Source organism: Schistocerca gregaria, chromosome 5 (assembly GCF_023897955.1).
Source record: "Schistocerca gregaria isolate iqSchGreg1 chromosome 5, iqSchGreg1.2, whole genome shotgun sequence".
Taxonomy (NCBI): Eukaryota; Metazoa; Arthropoda; class Insecta; order Orthoptera; family Acrididae; genus Schistocerca; species Schistocerca gregaria.
The window spans coordinates 98,656,776-98,671,476 of NC_064924.1; the positions used below are offsets into that span (position 1 = coordinate 98,656,776).

Below are 14,701 nucleotides of genomic sequence, written 5' to 3' on the forward strand. Positions count from 1 at the left end.
CCTCCTGTAAACTGAAGGGTAGGCCGAATGTAGGAAGTGGGTAGGAGCAGGAAAAGGTGAAAATATCTCGAAACTGCTCTTAGAAATGGTTTTACTATATCACTCTATTAACAGAATAGGCCGGCCGTGGTAGCCGAACGGTTCTAGGCGCTTCAGTCCGGAACCGGGCGACTGCTAGAGTCGCAGGTTAGAATCGTGCCTCGGGCATGGATGTGTGTGTTGTCCTTAGGTTAGTTAGGTTTAAGCAGTTCTAAGTTCTAGGGGACTGATGACCTCAGATGTTAAGTCCCATAGTGCTCAGAGCCATTTGAACCATTAACTGAATACATAATAACGTGAATACCTACCTTTGCACTGAGGAGCGCGTAGGTGCGAAGCCTTAGACCCGTCGTAAGTAGTGCAAACTCTGCAGCGAAACTGAAGCGAAGTGTCCCGGCTGTCTGCTCTTGATCAAATGGGCTGAATCCGGAGCGGAGCTCGTAGAGCTCCACAGCGCCGGCTAGAGGGCGCTGTCGTCGGTGTCTGTCGTGGTGCCAACTTAAGAACTCGCACCTACGCCGTGGCATCGTAGCTGTCGATACCACAGATGTACCCAGCATATCGGATGGTGAAAGAAGTGCAGGACGCACTCCTGCTCTTCCAAAAGCAGGGTAAGGATGTAATTTTCTGCTCGGTTCCAGGGCACATAGGGATTCCTGGAAATGAACTTGCAGACGCGGCTGCCCAGGAGGCATGCTCCATCCCACCTCCTGCTCGCTGTTCCATCCCCCTGCAGGTAATAACATCACTCGTGACTCGGAAGGTCATGCGTTGGTGGGAGGCTCAGTGGCTGGAAATGAGGGATAATAAGTTGCGAGCGGTGAAGGATTCTGTCCGACCGTGGCTTACCTCCTTCCGACAACGACGAGCTGAGGAAGTAGCCCTTACACGGCTTAGAATAGTACATCCCGTTGACACAAGGTTTTCTGTTACGTCGTGAGGAGCCACCAACGTGTCAGACATGTGGGACACAGCTGTCGGTATGACATATTTTAACTGAGTGTGCTTTATACGCGGGTTTGAGGGAAGATTTCAGTTTCCCACCAGACCTGCCCTCTATTTTAACTAACAATTAGGCGAGTGTGGCTAGAGTTTTACGTTTCTGTGTGATGTCTGGATTTCTTCCCAAAATATTGGGATTGAGATCATAATGTGCTGTAAAGGGGTTTGGTCACCCATTATTTGTAAGTGGTCACTCAGCCATCGTTAATTATTTATACCCGTTTTGTACTGGTATTTTATTTCTAGTTTGATGTGCTGTCTCCAATCTTGAAATTTGAACATTTACAATTCTCGCAAAGATCGGCTCTGAATTGACGTTTGTTTAACAGATCTTTGGTGCTCTCGTCAACATTTCTTTTGGGAACGGGCGCTGATAACCTCGTTGTTGTGCGGCCTAAAACACTAATCATCATCATCATCATCATCATCATCATCATCAATACTAAAATACTGATGACGGCATGGCGCAGCTTATCTGCTCGCAAATCGACTGCTCCTCTCCAAGTCCAGACTTCGACTCTGCATCAAGTCTAAGCATTTAATACCTCTCTGCACATTCCCTAACTCTTTCCAGTTTCTAGCCTCAAGTAAAGATGGAACTTGTGGTCTCCTGCTCCTCACGATGTGAGCCCGTCAAAACAGTCGTATGGACGATTTGAGATCACGTACATTATTTCGCCAATCAGAAAACAACTAACGGTTTTATTCTGGAAGGTTCGGTGTCGCATTTCAGAAGACTGCGTATGGCGACCTATACCATCCTCTCGTTCCAAAAAAGTTGCAAGCTGCACATCGCCGCTCCCGATGTTGAGAGCGCAAGCCAACCCAAAAGCCGTCCCTCCAATACTATCTAAAAAGAAAATGGTTCAAATGGCTCTGAGCACTATGGGAGGTCATCAGTCCCTGAGAACTTAGAACTACTTAAACCTAACTAACCTAAGGACATCACACACATCCATGCCCGAGGCAGGATTCGAACGTGCGACCGCAGTCGCGCGGATCCGGACTGAAGTGCCTAGAACCGCTCGGTCACTGCTGCCGGCTCCAGTACTTTCTGTAACTTTCTTTTCTCGACGTTTACTCTGGAGGCGCCGGCAGCCAGACCAGACGAGGCAAAACACTCACCCCGAGGCTGCATCGCAACGGTGAGATGATGTCTGATAGGCGACGCCGTTTGCCTGGGTGGTCTGGTTACTTCGGAGAAATCTCCGTAATCATATTGGCCACTACGGCGAAAGATGCAGGAGTTCAGTGAACCCAGCGCACCAACTATTTCTTCCGTGAGCATTGCTGATCCTGCCACAGACTCACGGCACCCACTGCCACAGATGGTGCTTCTCTCACCTCCCGTCGTACATGTCCGGTCACTCGCATCGCCAGCCGAGGGCGAGTGGAAACCACAAGGGCCATGATGCCACTCCGCGCTAACTACCAGAATAAAGAATTCAACTTGAATTTTAGAATTAAAAGAAATTAAGCGAAATCCTTTATAACCACCAGGCACTTCCAAGAGTAATACCACTCTTTCGCGTATGCATTGGAAATAATCGAGCAAGTATACCTATAATAACGCGGAGTCAAATTTGCTGAGTGAAAAGGAATGAAACAAAGGGCTGGATATAGACTGACGTGTTTAGCTGTGTTGTAAGAAGTTACGCTTTTCATCTAGTTGGAAGCCGAAGTATCACAAGACTGTTTGTCTGTCCACTGTAGGAGTTGTATGTAATGTTTGTGGTTTTTCTATGGGGCTGAGGTTAATTAGTTGCTTACGGACTTTCGCTGCACCTGGGAGAGAATCCCAGTCGCCACCTCTTCTAACTCAGTTTACGAGTTCCCAGACACCACAGCCAAGAGATCAATTGTGTATGCCACCACCCCATCGATTTGGCCTCTTCTTACACATTTGGCCATTAAAATTGCTACACCAAGAAGAAATGCAGATGATAAACGGGTATTCATTGGACAAATATACTAGAACTGAAATGTGATTACATTAGCACGCAATTTGAGTGCATAGGTCCTGAGAAATCAATACCCAGAACAACCCCCTCTGGCCGTAATAACGGCCTTGATAGTTATGGGCATTGAGTCAAACAGAGCTTGAATCTACAGGTACAGCTGCCCATGCAGCTTCAACACGATACTACAGTTCATCAAGAGTAGTGACGGGTGTATTGAGACGAGCCACTTGCTCGGCCACCATAGACCACACGTTTTCACTTGGTGAGAGACTGGAGAATATGCTGGCCAGAGCAGCAGTCGTAAATTTTCTGTATCCAGAAAGGCCCGTACAAGACATGCAACCTGCGGTCGTGCATTATCCTGCTGAAATGTAGGGTTTCGCAGGGATCGAATGAAGGGTAGAGCCACGGGTCGTAACACATCTGAAATGTAACGTCCACTATTCAAAGTGCCGTCAGTGCGAACAAGACGTGACCGAGACGTGTAACCAATGGCACCCCATACCATTAAGACGGGCGATACGCCAGTATGGAGAAGATGACTAGACGCTTCCAGTGTGCGTTCACCGCGATATCGCCAAACACGGATGCGACCATCATGATACTGTAAACAGAACCTGAATTCATCCGAAAAAACGACGTTTTGCCATTCGTACACCCAGGTTCATCGTTGAATAAAACATCGCAGGCGCTCCTGTCTATGATGCAGCGTCAGTGGTAACCACAGCCATGGTCTCCGAGCTGATAGTCAATGCTGGTGCAAACTTCGTCGAACTGTTCGTGTAGATGGTTGTTGTCTTGCAAACGTCCCCATCTGTTGACTCAGGGATCGAGACGTGACTGCACCATCCGTTATAGCCATGCGGATAAGATACCTGTCATCTCGACTGCTAGTGACACGAGGCCGTTGGGATCCAGCACTGCGTTCCGTATTACCCTCTTCAACCCACCGATTCCATATTCTGCTAAGAGTCATTGGATCTCGACCAACGCGAGCAGCAGTGTCGCGATGCGATAAACCGCAATCGCGATAGGCTATAATCCGACCTTTATCAAAGTCGGAAACGTGATGGTACGCATTTCTCCTCCTTACACGATGCATCACAACAACGTTTCACCAGGCAAGGCCGGTCAATTGCTGTTTTTGTATGAGAAATCGGTTGGAAACTTTCCTCATGTCAGCTCGTTGTAGGTTTCGCCACCGGCAACCTTGTGTGAATGCTCTGAAAAGCTTATCATTTGTATATCACAGCATCTTCTTCCTGTCTGTCAAATTTCGCGTCTGTAGCACGTCATCTTCGTGGTGTAGCAATTTTAATGGCCAGTAGTGTATAATTGGCCCAGTTCGATTGTCAAACCCCAGATTATTGGTCACAAAATCGACACCTGTGGGCAGCTTTGATAGTTCTTACTATTACTTTCTGTATGCCAGCTGAAGATTCCGCAGCTCTACCACTGCTGTAATCTATGAAGGTGTGGTATAGGTAGTGCATCCGGGCAAACAACGCGGGCCACCATAAATTATCAAATGTTCCCACGACGTCCGTTGATACTGCTTTTGGCTGTTTTTTGTTACATGTGTCTACTGATTCGATTTCCTTATTAAATGCATGTCCAACACATTTCCCCATTTCCCCTTTCTTAATCCTAACTGGTGCTGATGAAGTCCGTGAAGCTCCCTGTGCAACCTGTCGCAGATGAGTGTTTCTTCAATCTGGGCTAATCCCTGTCTCCACAATATCCTTTCTTCCAGAAGCGCTGGTCCCGCAAGTTTCGCAGGAGGACTTCTGTGAAGATTAGGAGATGAGGTACTGGCGGAAGTAAAGCTGTGAGGACGGATCGTACGTGGTACTTGGGTAGTTAAGTCGGTAAAACACTTCCCCACGGTATTTATTGTTTTGCGCATATCGAAGTTGGGAGTGGAGTTGGTTATCCTCTTGATCGTCGTCCGGAAGTAGTTTTCCCAGCGTAGTGTTCTGTTTACCGTCTCCATCGACCGATCATTGCTCCCTCTTCAGTTTTCACTGTGAATAAAACGACTGGGTTCTTTATTTCCTCTGTCACTATTTACCCCACATGTCGGTCTTTAGCTGGTTCGTCAGCCAACTTTCCCATTGCACCTGTTTGTGGTGATCTACGAGTTCTTGATTTTGGGACTTGATGGCTCGTGTGGGGGACCTCTGATCACCTCTTCTAGTTCGCCTTGCGCGCAGATGGCCACAGCATCTTCCTTAATGATGTGATGGCTGATTTAGGTGCACATTCGAGTCGCTCGTTATGTATTATGAATTGCTTGAGCCCTTAGATCTGCACATCGTGTTATACTATTGACAATGGATTCTGTTTCACGTAGCTTTTCCCAGTTTGCGTTCTTGAAGTTACATATTTCTGCTAGAGTTACGTTTTGATCAATGTTATTTCTGTCTTTAATCGTGACTGTAATTGTGTTGTTATCACTGCTGGTCAATCCACAACGAAATGTACATTCGAAAATTTTGTTTACAGATTTCTGTTTGTTGATGTTGTGTCTATTTTAGTAACAGCGCCAGCTCTGTTGCAGTATGTTTCAGAATGTTCCGGGCGAGTCGCCACTAACAAAGGAAGTTCTTGAAAGGTGTCTAAATCCTTCTCGCCTCTACCACCTGTGTGTCTGCTAAACAAAAACGCATTTTTGTCTTTATATCTGCTCTAGTACGTAAGCATTTACCACGAGCTTAGTTGCCTGCTTCTCTGATTTTTTTCTATGTGATGACAGTATTGTGCATATATAGTTTTGAGAATCCATTCGCTATTTTGCTATCGAAATACTCGTTCCATATTTTCGATATTTTTTGACCCTCACGTCTTTGTAAGTACAGTGATAGGATAATTCATTTGTTGATATAGCTACACGACAATCATTTGCAAATTACAAAATAGCATCAAAAACGGGCTTGTGAGTCTTTGACATTACTCATACTAGTTGCGAAAATATAGTTAAAAACAGAAGTGAATGTGTTTTAATTACATGTTACATATATTACCAACTCTCAGTTAAAATTTTTTTCATAGAATTGGCGAATTTGTGTACAAGAAACGCTTTGAAATTTGAGTTAAAATTAGCTTTACTTACTGTCTGGTACTTTATATTAATGTACATATAACCCCAGATTTGTGTGGTGGCGTACTGAACACGTCACTGACCCTCCCACATATGGAGTAGTAAGTGAGATAGATCTTTTTTTCTTCCAGTTCAGCATTGTAAACTCTGTTACTCTACTCAAATCCAGGTACATTGTTCATTACGAATTTCATTTCGTAACGTATAAAGCCGCTGTTATTCATTTCTTTTATATCATGAGGAATTGTTGTTGTTGTGGTCTTCAGTCCTGAGACTGGTTTGATGCAGCTCTCAATGCTACTCTATCCTGTGCAAGCTTCTTCATCTCCCAGTACCTACTGCAACCTACATCCTTCTGAATCTGCTTAGTGTATTCATCGCTTGGTCTCCCTCTACGATTTTTACCCTCCACACTGCACACCAATACTAAAGTGGTGATCCCTTGATGACTCAGAACATGTCCTACCAACCAATCCCTTCTTCTCGTCAAGTTGTGCCACAAACTTCTCTTCTCCCCAATTCTATTCAATACTTCCTCATTAGTTATGTGATCTACCCATCTAATCTTCAGCATTCTTCTGTAGCACCACATTTCGAAAGCTTCTATTCTCTTCTTGTCCAAACTATTTATCGTCTATGTTTCACTTCCATACATGGCTACACTCCATACAAATACTTTCAGAAACGACTTCCTGACACTTAAATCTATACTCGATGTTAACAAATTTCTCTTATTCAGAAACGCTTTCCTTGCCATTGCCAGTCTACATTTTATATCCTCTCTACTTCGACCATCATCAGTTATTTTGCTCCCCAAATAGCAAAACTCCTTTACTACTTTAAGTGTCTCATTTCCTAACCTAATTCCCTCAGCATTACCCGACTTAATTCGACTACATTCCATTATCCTCGTTTTGCTTTTGTTGATGTTCATCTTATATCCTCCTTTCAAGACACTGTCCATTCCATTCAACTGCTCTTCCAAGTCCTTTGCTGTCTCTGACAGAATAACAATGAAATCGGCGAACCTCAAAGTTTTTATTTCTTCTCCATGGATTTTAATACCTACTCCGAATTTTTCTTTTGTTTCCTTTACTGCTTGCTCAATATACAGATTGAATAACATCGGGGAGAGGGTACAACCCCGTCTTACTCCCTTCCCAACCACTGCTTCCCTTTCATGTCCCTCGACTCTTATAACTGCCATCTGGTTTCTGTACAAATTGTAAATAGCCTTTCGCTCCCTGTATTTTACCCTTGCCACCTTTAGAATTTGAAAGAGAGTATTCCAGTCAACGTTGTCAAAAGCTTTCTCTAAGTCTACAAATGCTATAAACGTAGGTTTGCGTTTCCTTAATCTTTCTTCTAAGATAAGTCGTAAGGTCAGTATTGCCTCACGTGTTCCAGTGTTTCTATGGAATCCAAACTGATCTTCCCTGAGGTCGGTTTCCACTAGTTTTTCCATTAGTCTGTAAAGAATTCGTGTTAGTATTTTGCAGCTGTGGCTTATTAAACTAATTGTTCGGTAATTTTCACATCTGTCAACACTTGCTTTCTTTGGAATTGGAATTATTATATTCTTCTTGAAGTCTGAGGGTATTTCGCCTGTTTCATACATCTTGCTCACCGGATGGTAGAATTTTGTCAGGACTGGCTCTCCGAAGGCCGTCAATACATCCTATAAAATCAACAACAAAAAAATTACTTAACCTAACAAGCCATTAACTTTTATGTTCACAAATATTAATACATTTTAATCGAGTTTTCTGTATCGATAGTATTCTATACTGGAGAGCCAAAGAAACTGGTACACCTGCCTAATATCGTGTAGGGCCCGCGCGAGTACGCAGAAGTGCCGCAACACGACGTGGTATGGACTCGACTAATGTCTGAAGTAGTGCTGGAGGGAAATGACGTCATGAATCTTGCAGGGCTGTCCATAAATCCGTAAGAGTAAGAGGGGGTGGAGATCTCTTCTGAACAGGACGTTGCAGGGCATTCCAGATATCCTCAGTAATATTCATGACTGCTGAGTCTGGCGGCCAGCGGAAGAGTTTAAACTCAGAAGTGTGTTCCTGGAGCCACTCTGTAGCAATTCTGGCCGTGTGGAGTGTCCCATTGTCCTGCTGGAATTGCTCATGTCGGTGGAATGCGCAATGGTCATGAATGGATACGGAAGATCAGACAGGATGCTTACGTACTTGTCACCTGTCATTCATATCTAAACGTATGAAGGGTCTCATATCACTCCAACTGGACACGCCACACACCATTACAGTTCCTCCACCAGCTTTAGTAATCCCCTGCTGACACGCAGGGTCCGTGGATTCATGAGGTTGTCTCCATTCCCGTACACGTCCACCCGCTCGATACAATTTGAAACGAGTCTCGTGCGACCAGGCAACATTTTTCCAATCATCAACAGACCAATGTCGCTGTTGGCAGCCGAGGCGTAAAGCTTTGTGTCGCTCAGCCATCAGGGGTACACAAGTGAGCCTTCGGTTCCGAAAGCCCATATCCATGATGTTTCGTTGTTGAACGGTTCGCACACCTGTTGACGGCCCATTATTGAAATCTGCAGCAGTTTGCGCAAGAGTCGCACTTCTGTCACGCTGAACGATTCTCTTCAGTCGTCGTTGGTCCCGTTCTTTCAGGATCTTTTTCCGCTCACAGCGATGTCGGAGATTCGGTGTTTTACCAGATTCCTTATACTCCTTATATTCAACCCACCACCCTAGTCTGCCCACCTCCTTACGTCCATGGCAGAAATTCAGCGTCTCCTACGACGGTAACGTGGCCGGTCGGCCCCCGGATTGGACAGAATTTTAAATAAACATCTTTGCCACCTTCCCCACAAACCTCTCATCTTGTTCACCAAGATTTTAAACTATTGGCTCACTTCCCCCTCAGTGGAAACAAGCCGATTGCGATCCCCAAGCGGTTCAAGGACCCTACGGTGCCCACCAACAACAGGCCCAACAGCCTCCTAAATACTATGGCGAAGGTCCTTGAACCTGAGATCATCCACCGTCTTTTCCAACCTCTGGCGGCGGCTGGGACGATCCGAGCTGAACAGTTTGGATTCACTTCGCACCTCTCTGCCGAACTCCAGGTCCTACAGATCACTGAACACATCAGCAAATTCTTCAACACCACCAAGTCAACTGCCGTCGTTTTTCTGGACTTGCAGAACGCCTACTACAAGATCTGGCCAGACAACCTGGTACACAAGATGCTGACACAGACGCCTATACCGGATATTTATGTCAAGATCGTGAATGACTTCCTCCACGGTAGGACTTTCCTAGTAGCTCTACGGGGAATGCGTTCTGGAATTCGCCAATTGTCGTCGGACACTCCACAAGGATCGGTGTTGTCTCTCATCTTTTTTAATATCTATGTGAATAATATGCCGGTCATCCCCGAGTGCCACCTTGCACAATACGCTGACGACACAACACTATACACCACTGGCCGCATTACTGACGCCGTCGTCGCCCGCCTCCAATGACAGGTGGACGCCACCATCACCCGGTGCCGGACGAACAAAATAGCTCTCAATGCCGCCAAAACTACGGCCGTCTATTTCACCAAACGGCGCCCAGTCCTCCGACGCAATATCTCGATTGCAGATTTGCAGGTGCCCTGGTCCCCGACAACCACCTATCTCGGGGTCCAGATGGACCACAAGTTGCTCTTCCACTGCCATGCGGAGTATGTCACCAACAAGGGGCAAAAGCTAACCAGGGCTTTGTACCCGCCCTGTCGCAGTAGGGAACTTAACCTGCATACCAAGCTCGGCATTTACCGAACAGTTATCCTGCCTGCGCTCGCGTATGGATCTGCCGCATGGGCCACGATCAGTGTCACCAGGATGCGGACATTGCAGCGCCTGCAGAACAAGGTGCTCCGGTGGAGCCTGCACGCACCTCCACTCACGACAAGTGTCACTCTGCACGAGGAAGCGCATATCGTCGCCCTCAAGACGACCATACGCAACAACGCGCGACGGCTCTATGAGACAGTGGATGTCCTGCGAGACACTGTCCATGGCTTATGCCACGTTTTGACCACACTTATACGCCGCTGGCATCGACATCCGGTTCCTCTAACAATGCTAGAGGTATCAGATTTCGACCACAGCCAACTATTGGCCTGGCACGCCCACCACGTATGCATCCTTTGCCAGGATTAGCCACCCATTCTACGTCCACTACTTTCCCATCCTACCTGCCCAAGTCAGGCTAAGTTTTTCTGCCTGATGTAGAACTGCCACCGTTGGAGGGAGGCACGGGACTCCAGGTCCCACCGCCACATCTCCAAAGTGTCTTGCAGTGACGCAGCGTCACTGCCTTGTCAATAAATTTACTGCCTCATCAACACAGGTAGACCGCCAACGACCGGTGATGCTGTACTGTAACATATATGGAAAAAAAAAATCCGACCGATCAGTCTGCAAGACTAAGCGGAGGAGCGCCTATGAGGATGTAAAGCGCGATCATGAACGAAACGTCAGGAACAGAAGAGTTTCTTGGACCACGTCCTCAAGTCCAAAAAGGTTTACCAGTAGCTGTGACAGGAGATGACCGCCAACCTTACGGACCGCGGAATGACTTCCTGTCAGCGCGAGGTCATCGGTGACTAGACTTACACACTACATAAACTAATTTATGCTAAGAACAACACAGACACCCATGCCCGAGGGCGGACACGAACCTCCGGTGGGAAGGGGCGTTCGGCGATCATTATATGGGCCGCGACATGACCGCTCATCTTAATTCCTAAAGCGGCAGGCAAGGAAACTAGCGTGGTGGGGAACGCAGAGGTATGACTTTCATTTAGCCTGCCCCCCTACAAGCTATTTTAAACACATTAGATGATCGACAGAGATACTTTCAGTTAGTTTTTCTCACTATGAATTGTAGTAAGGGCTTAACAGTAGGTTTTCACCATTTCATTTTGTAAGACGGGTATATTTCTATTGTCTATTGTCAAACAACAATTGTTGAAAGATATTTATATTTTATTAATAGGATTAAGTAGGAATAATTAATATTTGTCATGTTGCAAATAATTGTGGTAGTAGGGAATGTCTGTACCAAAGTATTGTTGCCAAGAGAAACCGCACATAGATATAATTTTAAAAAGTGCGGGAGAGACCGCGTATGGATACATTTTAAGAAAAGAGCGGGAAAAACCGCGAATTGATACATTTTGTAATGGTAGCAGGGATTATCTGCACCAAAAAGGATTGTTGGCGGGAGAGACCGCACTTTAGCGTTCGAAGAAAGTCAGTAGTAGGCGAGAAGTGAAGCGAGTCGGTAGCAGGTCTGAAGCGAGAGGTTGAGAGGAGCGGTGTGCCTGCCAGCCACCAGCTATTATTTACAAGAAATTATAAGCGGATGTACAGAGACATCAGCTAACTATTATAATAAGAGTAACTAATATTACTGAATTATTTTTTTGAGAAACTCAAGACTACTGAAGGTATGTTTGCGCTATGCTAGTTGCAAGATAATTGTAAAAAGTAAGTCCCATTTGAACGTTTGTAAAATCATTTCATTCAGAATATAATTAATTTTTGCCAGCAATATTGCGTTACTGATTATAATCCAACCCAAAAACCATCAACGTAAAACTTTGCTAAATTTTATTGTTCTCAAGAAAAAGTTTAACTATGAATTACGTAAGGTCAGTCAAATTAATTAAAGAATGACGTCAGCTTTGCTATTAAAGAATAACGTCAGCATTGCTAATAAATACAGCCACTTATTATGACAGCAGCTAATAGAGTATAGTAGAACAGAGTAAGTATATTCATGTCGCAGTTCGATGTAGCAGTCAGATGGCGTTCCAGTAACAGTAGAGAAGGTAAGGAACAGTTTTGGGTTATTGCAGATAACGACTGAGGGCCACGATGACGACACATTCTATGTTTCGTCGAAATAATCAGAAAATCTCTTTCAATAAGCTGCAAATTAAATTTGTACGCGAAGATCGAGAAAGAGAATAAATTTCAAAGGGAAGATTCCATTTGTAATTATTAAGCAAGAGACAGAAATCCTAAGGGAAGGTTTCATAGGTTATTGTAGAAGGGAAGGTTGCGTAACAAAAGGGATACAGAGGAGACAGGAAGGTTTCAAGTTACAGAAAAGTTAATGTGTTACAGGTTGTTGATAGTAGACATAAAGTAGCTACAAGGTTGGTATTATGTCTCACATGAGAGCCTCAAGTCTCCGCTAGTGTAATTATTTGTCAAACAGCATTAAGTTAATATGCCAACGGCCCTGCCGCAGTGGTAACACCGGTTCCCGTCAGATCACCGAAGTTAAGCGCTGTCGGGCTGGGCTAGCACTTGGATGGGTGACTATCTGGTCTACCGAGCGCTATTGGCAAGCGGGGTGCACTCAACCCTTGTGAGGCAAACTGAAGAGGTACTTGATTGAGAAGCAGCGGCTCCGGCCTCGTAAACTGACATACTGCCGGCTGGGAGAGCGGTGTGCTGACCGCATGCCCCTCCATATCCGCGTCCAGTGACGCCTGTGGGCTGAGGATGACACGGCGGTCGGTCAATACCGTTGGGCCTTCATGGTCTGTTCGGACGGAGTTTAGGTTTTTTTTTAAAAAAAATATGTATTTGACGCGTTGTGATAATAGCGTTAAGGACGCGAAAGGAGTCGAAAGGGAAGTTCGTCATATTGGTACGATGTACTCTACACCATGTACCGTACAGTGGCTTGCTACATATTTATGTACGTGTAGAGTGGAAGCTAACGAAGTCTGCGTTGCACCTGGTTTCTTGGTATCTTTGATTGTTATCATTGTTTGGTAGGCGGTAATTTCTAACTCAGGGGCTGTAGAGATAAAGGAATAAAAATTATTACGTTTCTCTTTGTCCAGTACCTGCTTATGAATGTGTCGGGTTTGAACTTATGTTCGGCACACAGCCCTAATTTTGGCAAAACCTTCTTCTCGGTAATTACTCTGGAAGATTCAATTAAAGAAGAACAAATTTACAGATTAATTTTTACGCCCTGCTCAAGGAAGAGCTACAGATAGTAAATTAATACTCGGACGAGTTTTCCAGAAACACCAAATGGATAACTCAAAGGTTTATTTTTTACCTCAAAATGTAGTGCCTGTGAGATAAGTAGTGGTTTCAGGACATTGGTAACCGTGTTTCACACGATATCATCCTCAGAGACCAGACACTTCTACGTGGAGCGAATGGAAGGCGTTGGTATCGAATGAGTTACAGCTTTTCATGCCTTCCCTGCGGGTCTGATATTTTTCGCGTCGTTGCAGGGTTTATGTGCGTCTCGCCTGGCAGTTAACAGGCGTAAACGACACCGTAACTCAGTTTGCTTTTGTGCAGTTCTGCGGTCCGTTCAAGCGTGCGGCCTTGGACGGCGGTATTTATTATGCACCTGCAGGCTGGAGCAAAATGAGGCTCGCGCCGGCAGTGATTACTTAGGAAATGCCGCCTTCGAGTAGATCCCCAGAGCGACCAGACCAGACCGAGAACGTTTCCCTGGACGTGCAAAGTACTCCCGTCCCCAACATAAGTTCTCTCTTAGACGTGAATCTGCCAAACCACAACGCCGTAAGAACTTGGAATGAAAAACCGTAAAAAGCGAAACTGGAAGATTTTGTAACTAGATGCTATACACTGAGTCAAGACTAAAGTCATGGGACAAAGATATGCACGTGCGTGCGGTTCTAGGCGCTACAGTTTGGAAGTACGGGACCGCTACGGTCGCAGGTCCGAATCCTGTCTCGGGCATGGATGTGTGTGATGTCCTTAGGTTAGTTAGCTTTAAGTAGTTCTAAGTTCTAGGGGACTGATGACCAACGAAGTTAAGTCCCATAGTGTTCAGAGCCATTTCAACCATACAGTATCGCGTGCACAAGTTATAAAAGGGCAGTGCATTGACTGAACTGTCCTTTTTACTCAGGTGGTCCATTTGAAAATCTTTCCGGTGTTATTACCGTCGCAAGACGCCAATTAACAGACTCTGAACGCGGAGTGATAGTTGGAGCTAGATCCGTGGGACATTCTGTTGTGTACATAGTTCCGCGTAGTCAGCGCGCACATAAATTTCCCAATAGAGCGCGCGCCGCTAAGCACAACAGCGCAGGGGCAGCGCTCGTCCGTCTCCGCACTACGAGATGGCGCTGCCATAAAGACGGACCAAATTCTGCTTCCGCCGATTCGCGTATTAATATGTAATGCAGCCAATGAGATTGCTGCTAACGTAGAACCTTTTCTCCTCGCGGATCACACTTGCGCAATGATACATGAACGCTCGAGGTATTATAACGAGTGTACAGACCTCCGATTATTCGGTCTGCATTAGTCTGTACCAGTCTGCATTAGTCTGCATTAGTCTATAGTCAAGTTTCAGTATGCACCTAATAAGATTATCATATTCCTGTACAAAGCCATGAAGATAAATGTATAGACACTTTGTCATTTCTATCGTCTGACCTAAAGGCAGAAGATAAACACGCCACGATAAGACCACGAGACATATTGCTGACACTCGCCTACTTCGTTAGAGCGAAAAGTCAAATAATCTGATGATGTGTGTACCGAAGG

General features: G+C 45.5%; 1 pseudogene; it reads left to right on the forward strand.

Moving 5' to 3' along the window:
* Positions 1 to 12,379: 12,379 nt before the first annotated feature.
* LOC126274356 (5S ribosomal RNA) lies at positions 12,380 to 12,497 on the forward strand (annotated as a pseudogene).
* Positions 12,498 to 14,701: the final 2,204 nt, after the last annotated feature.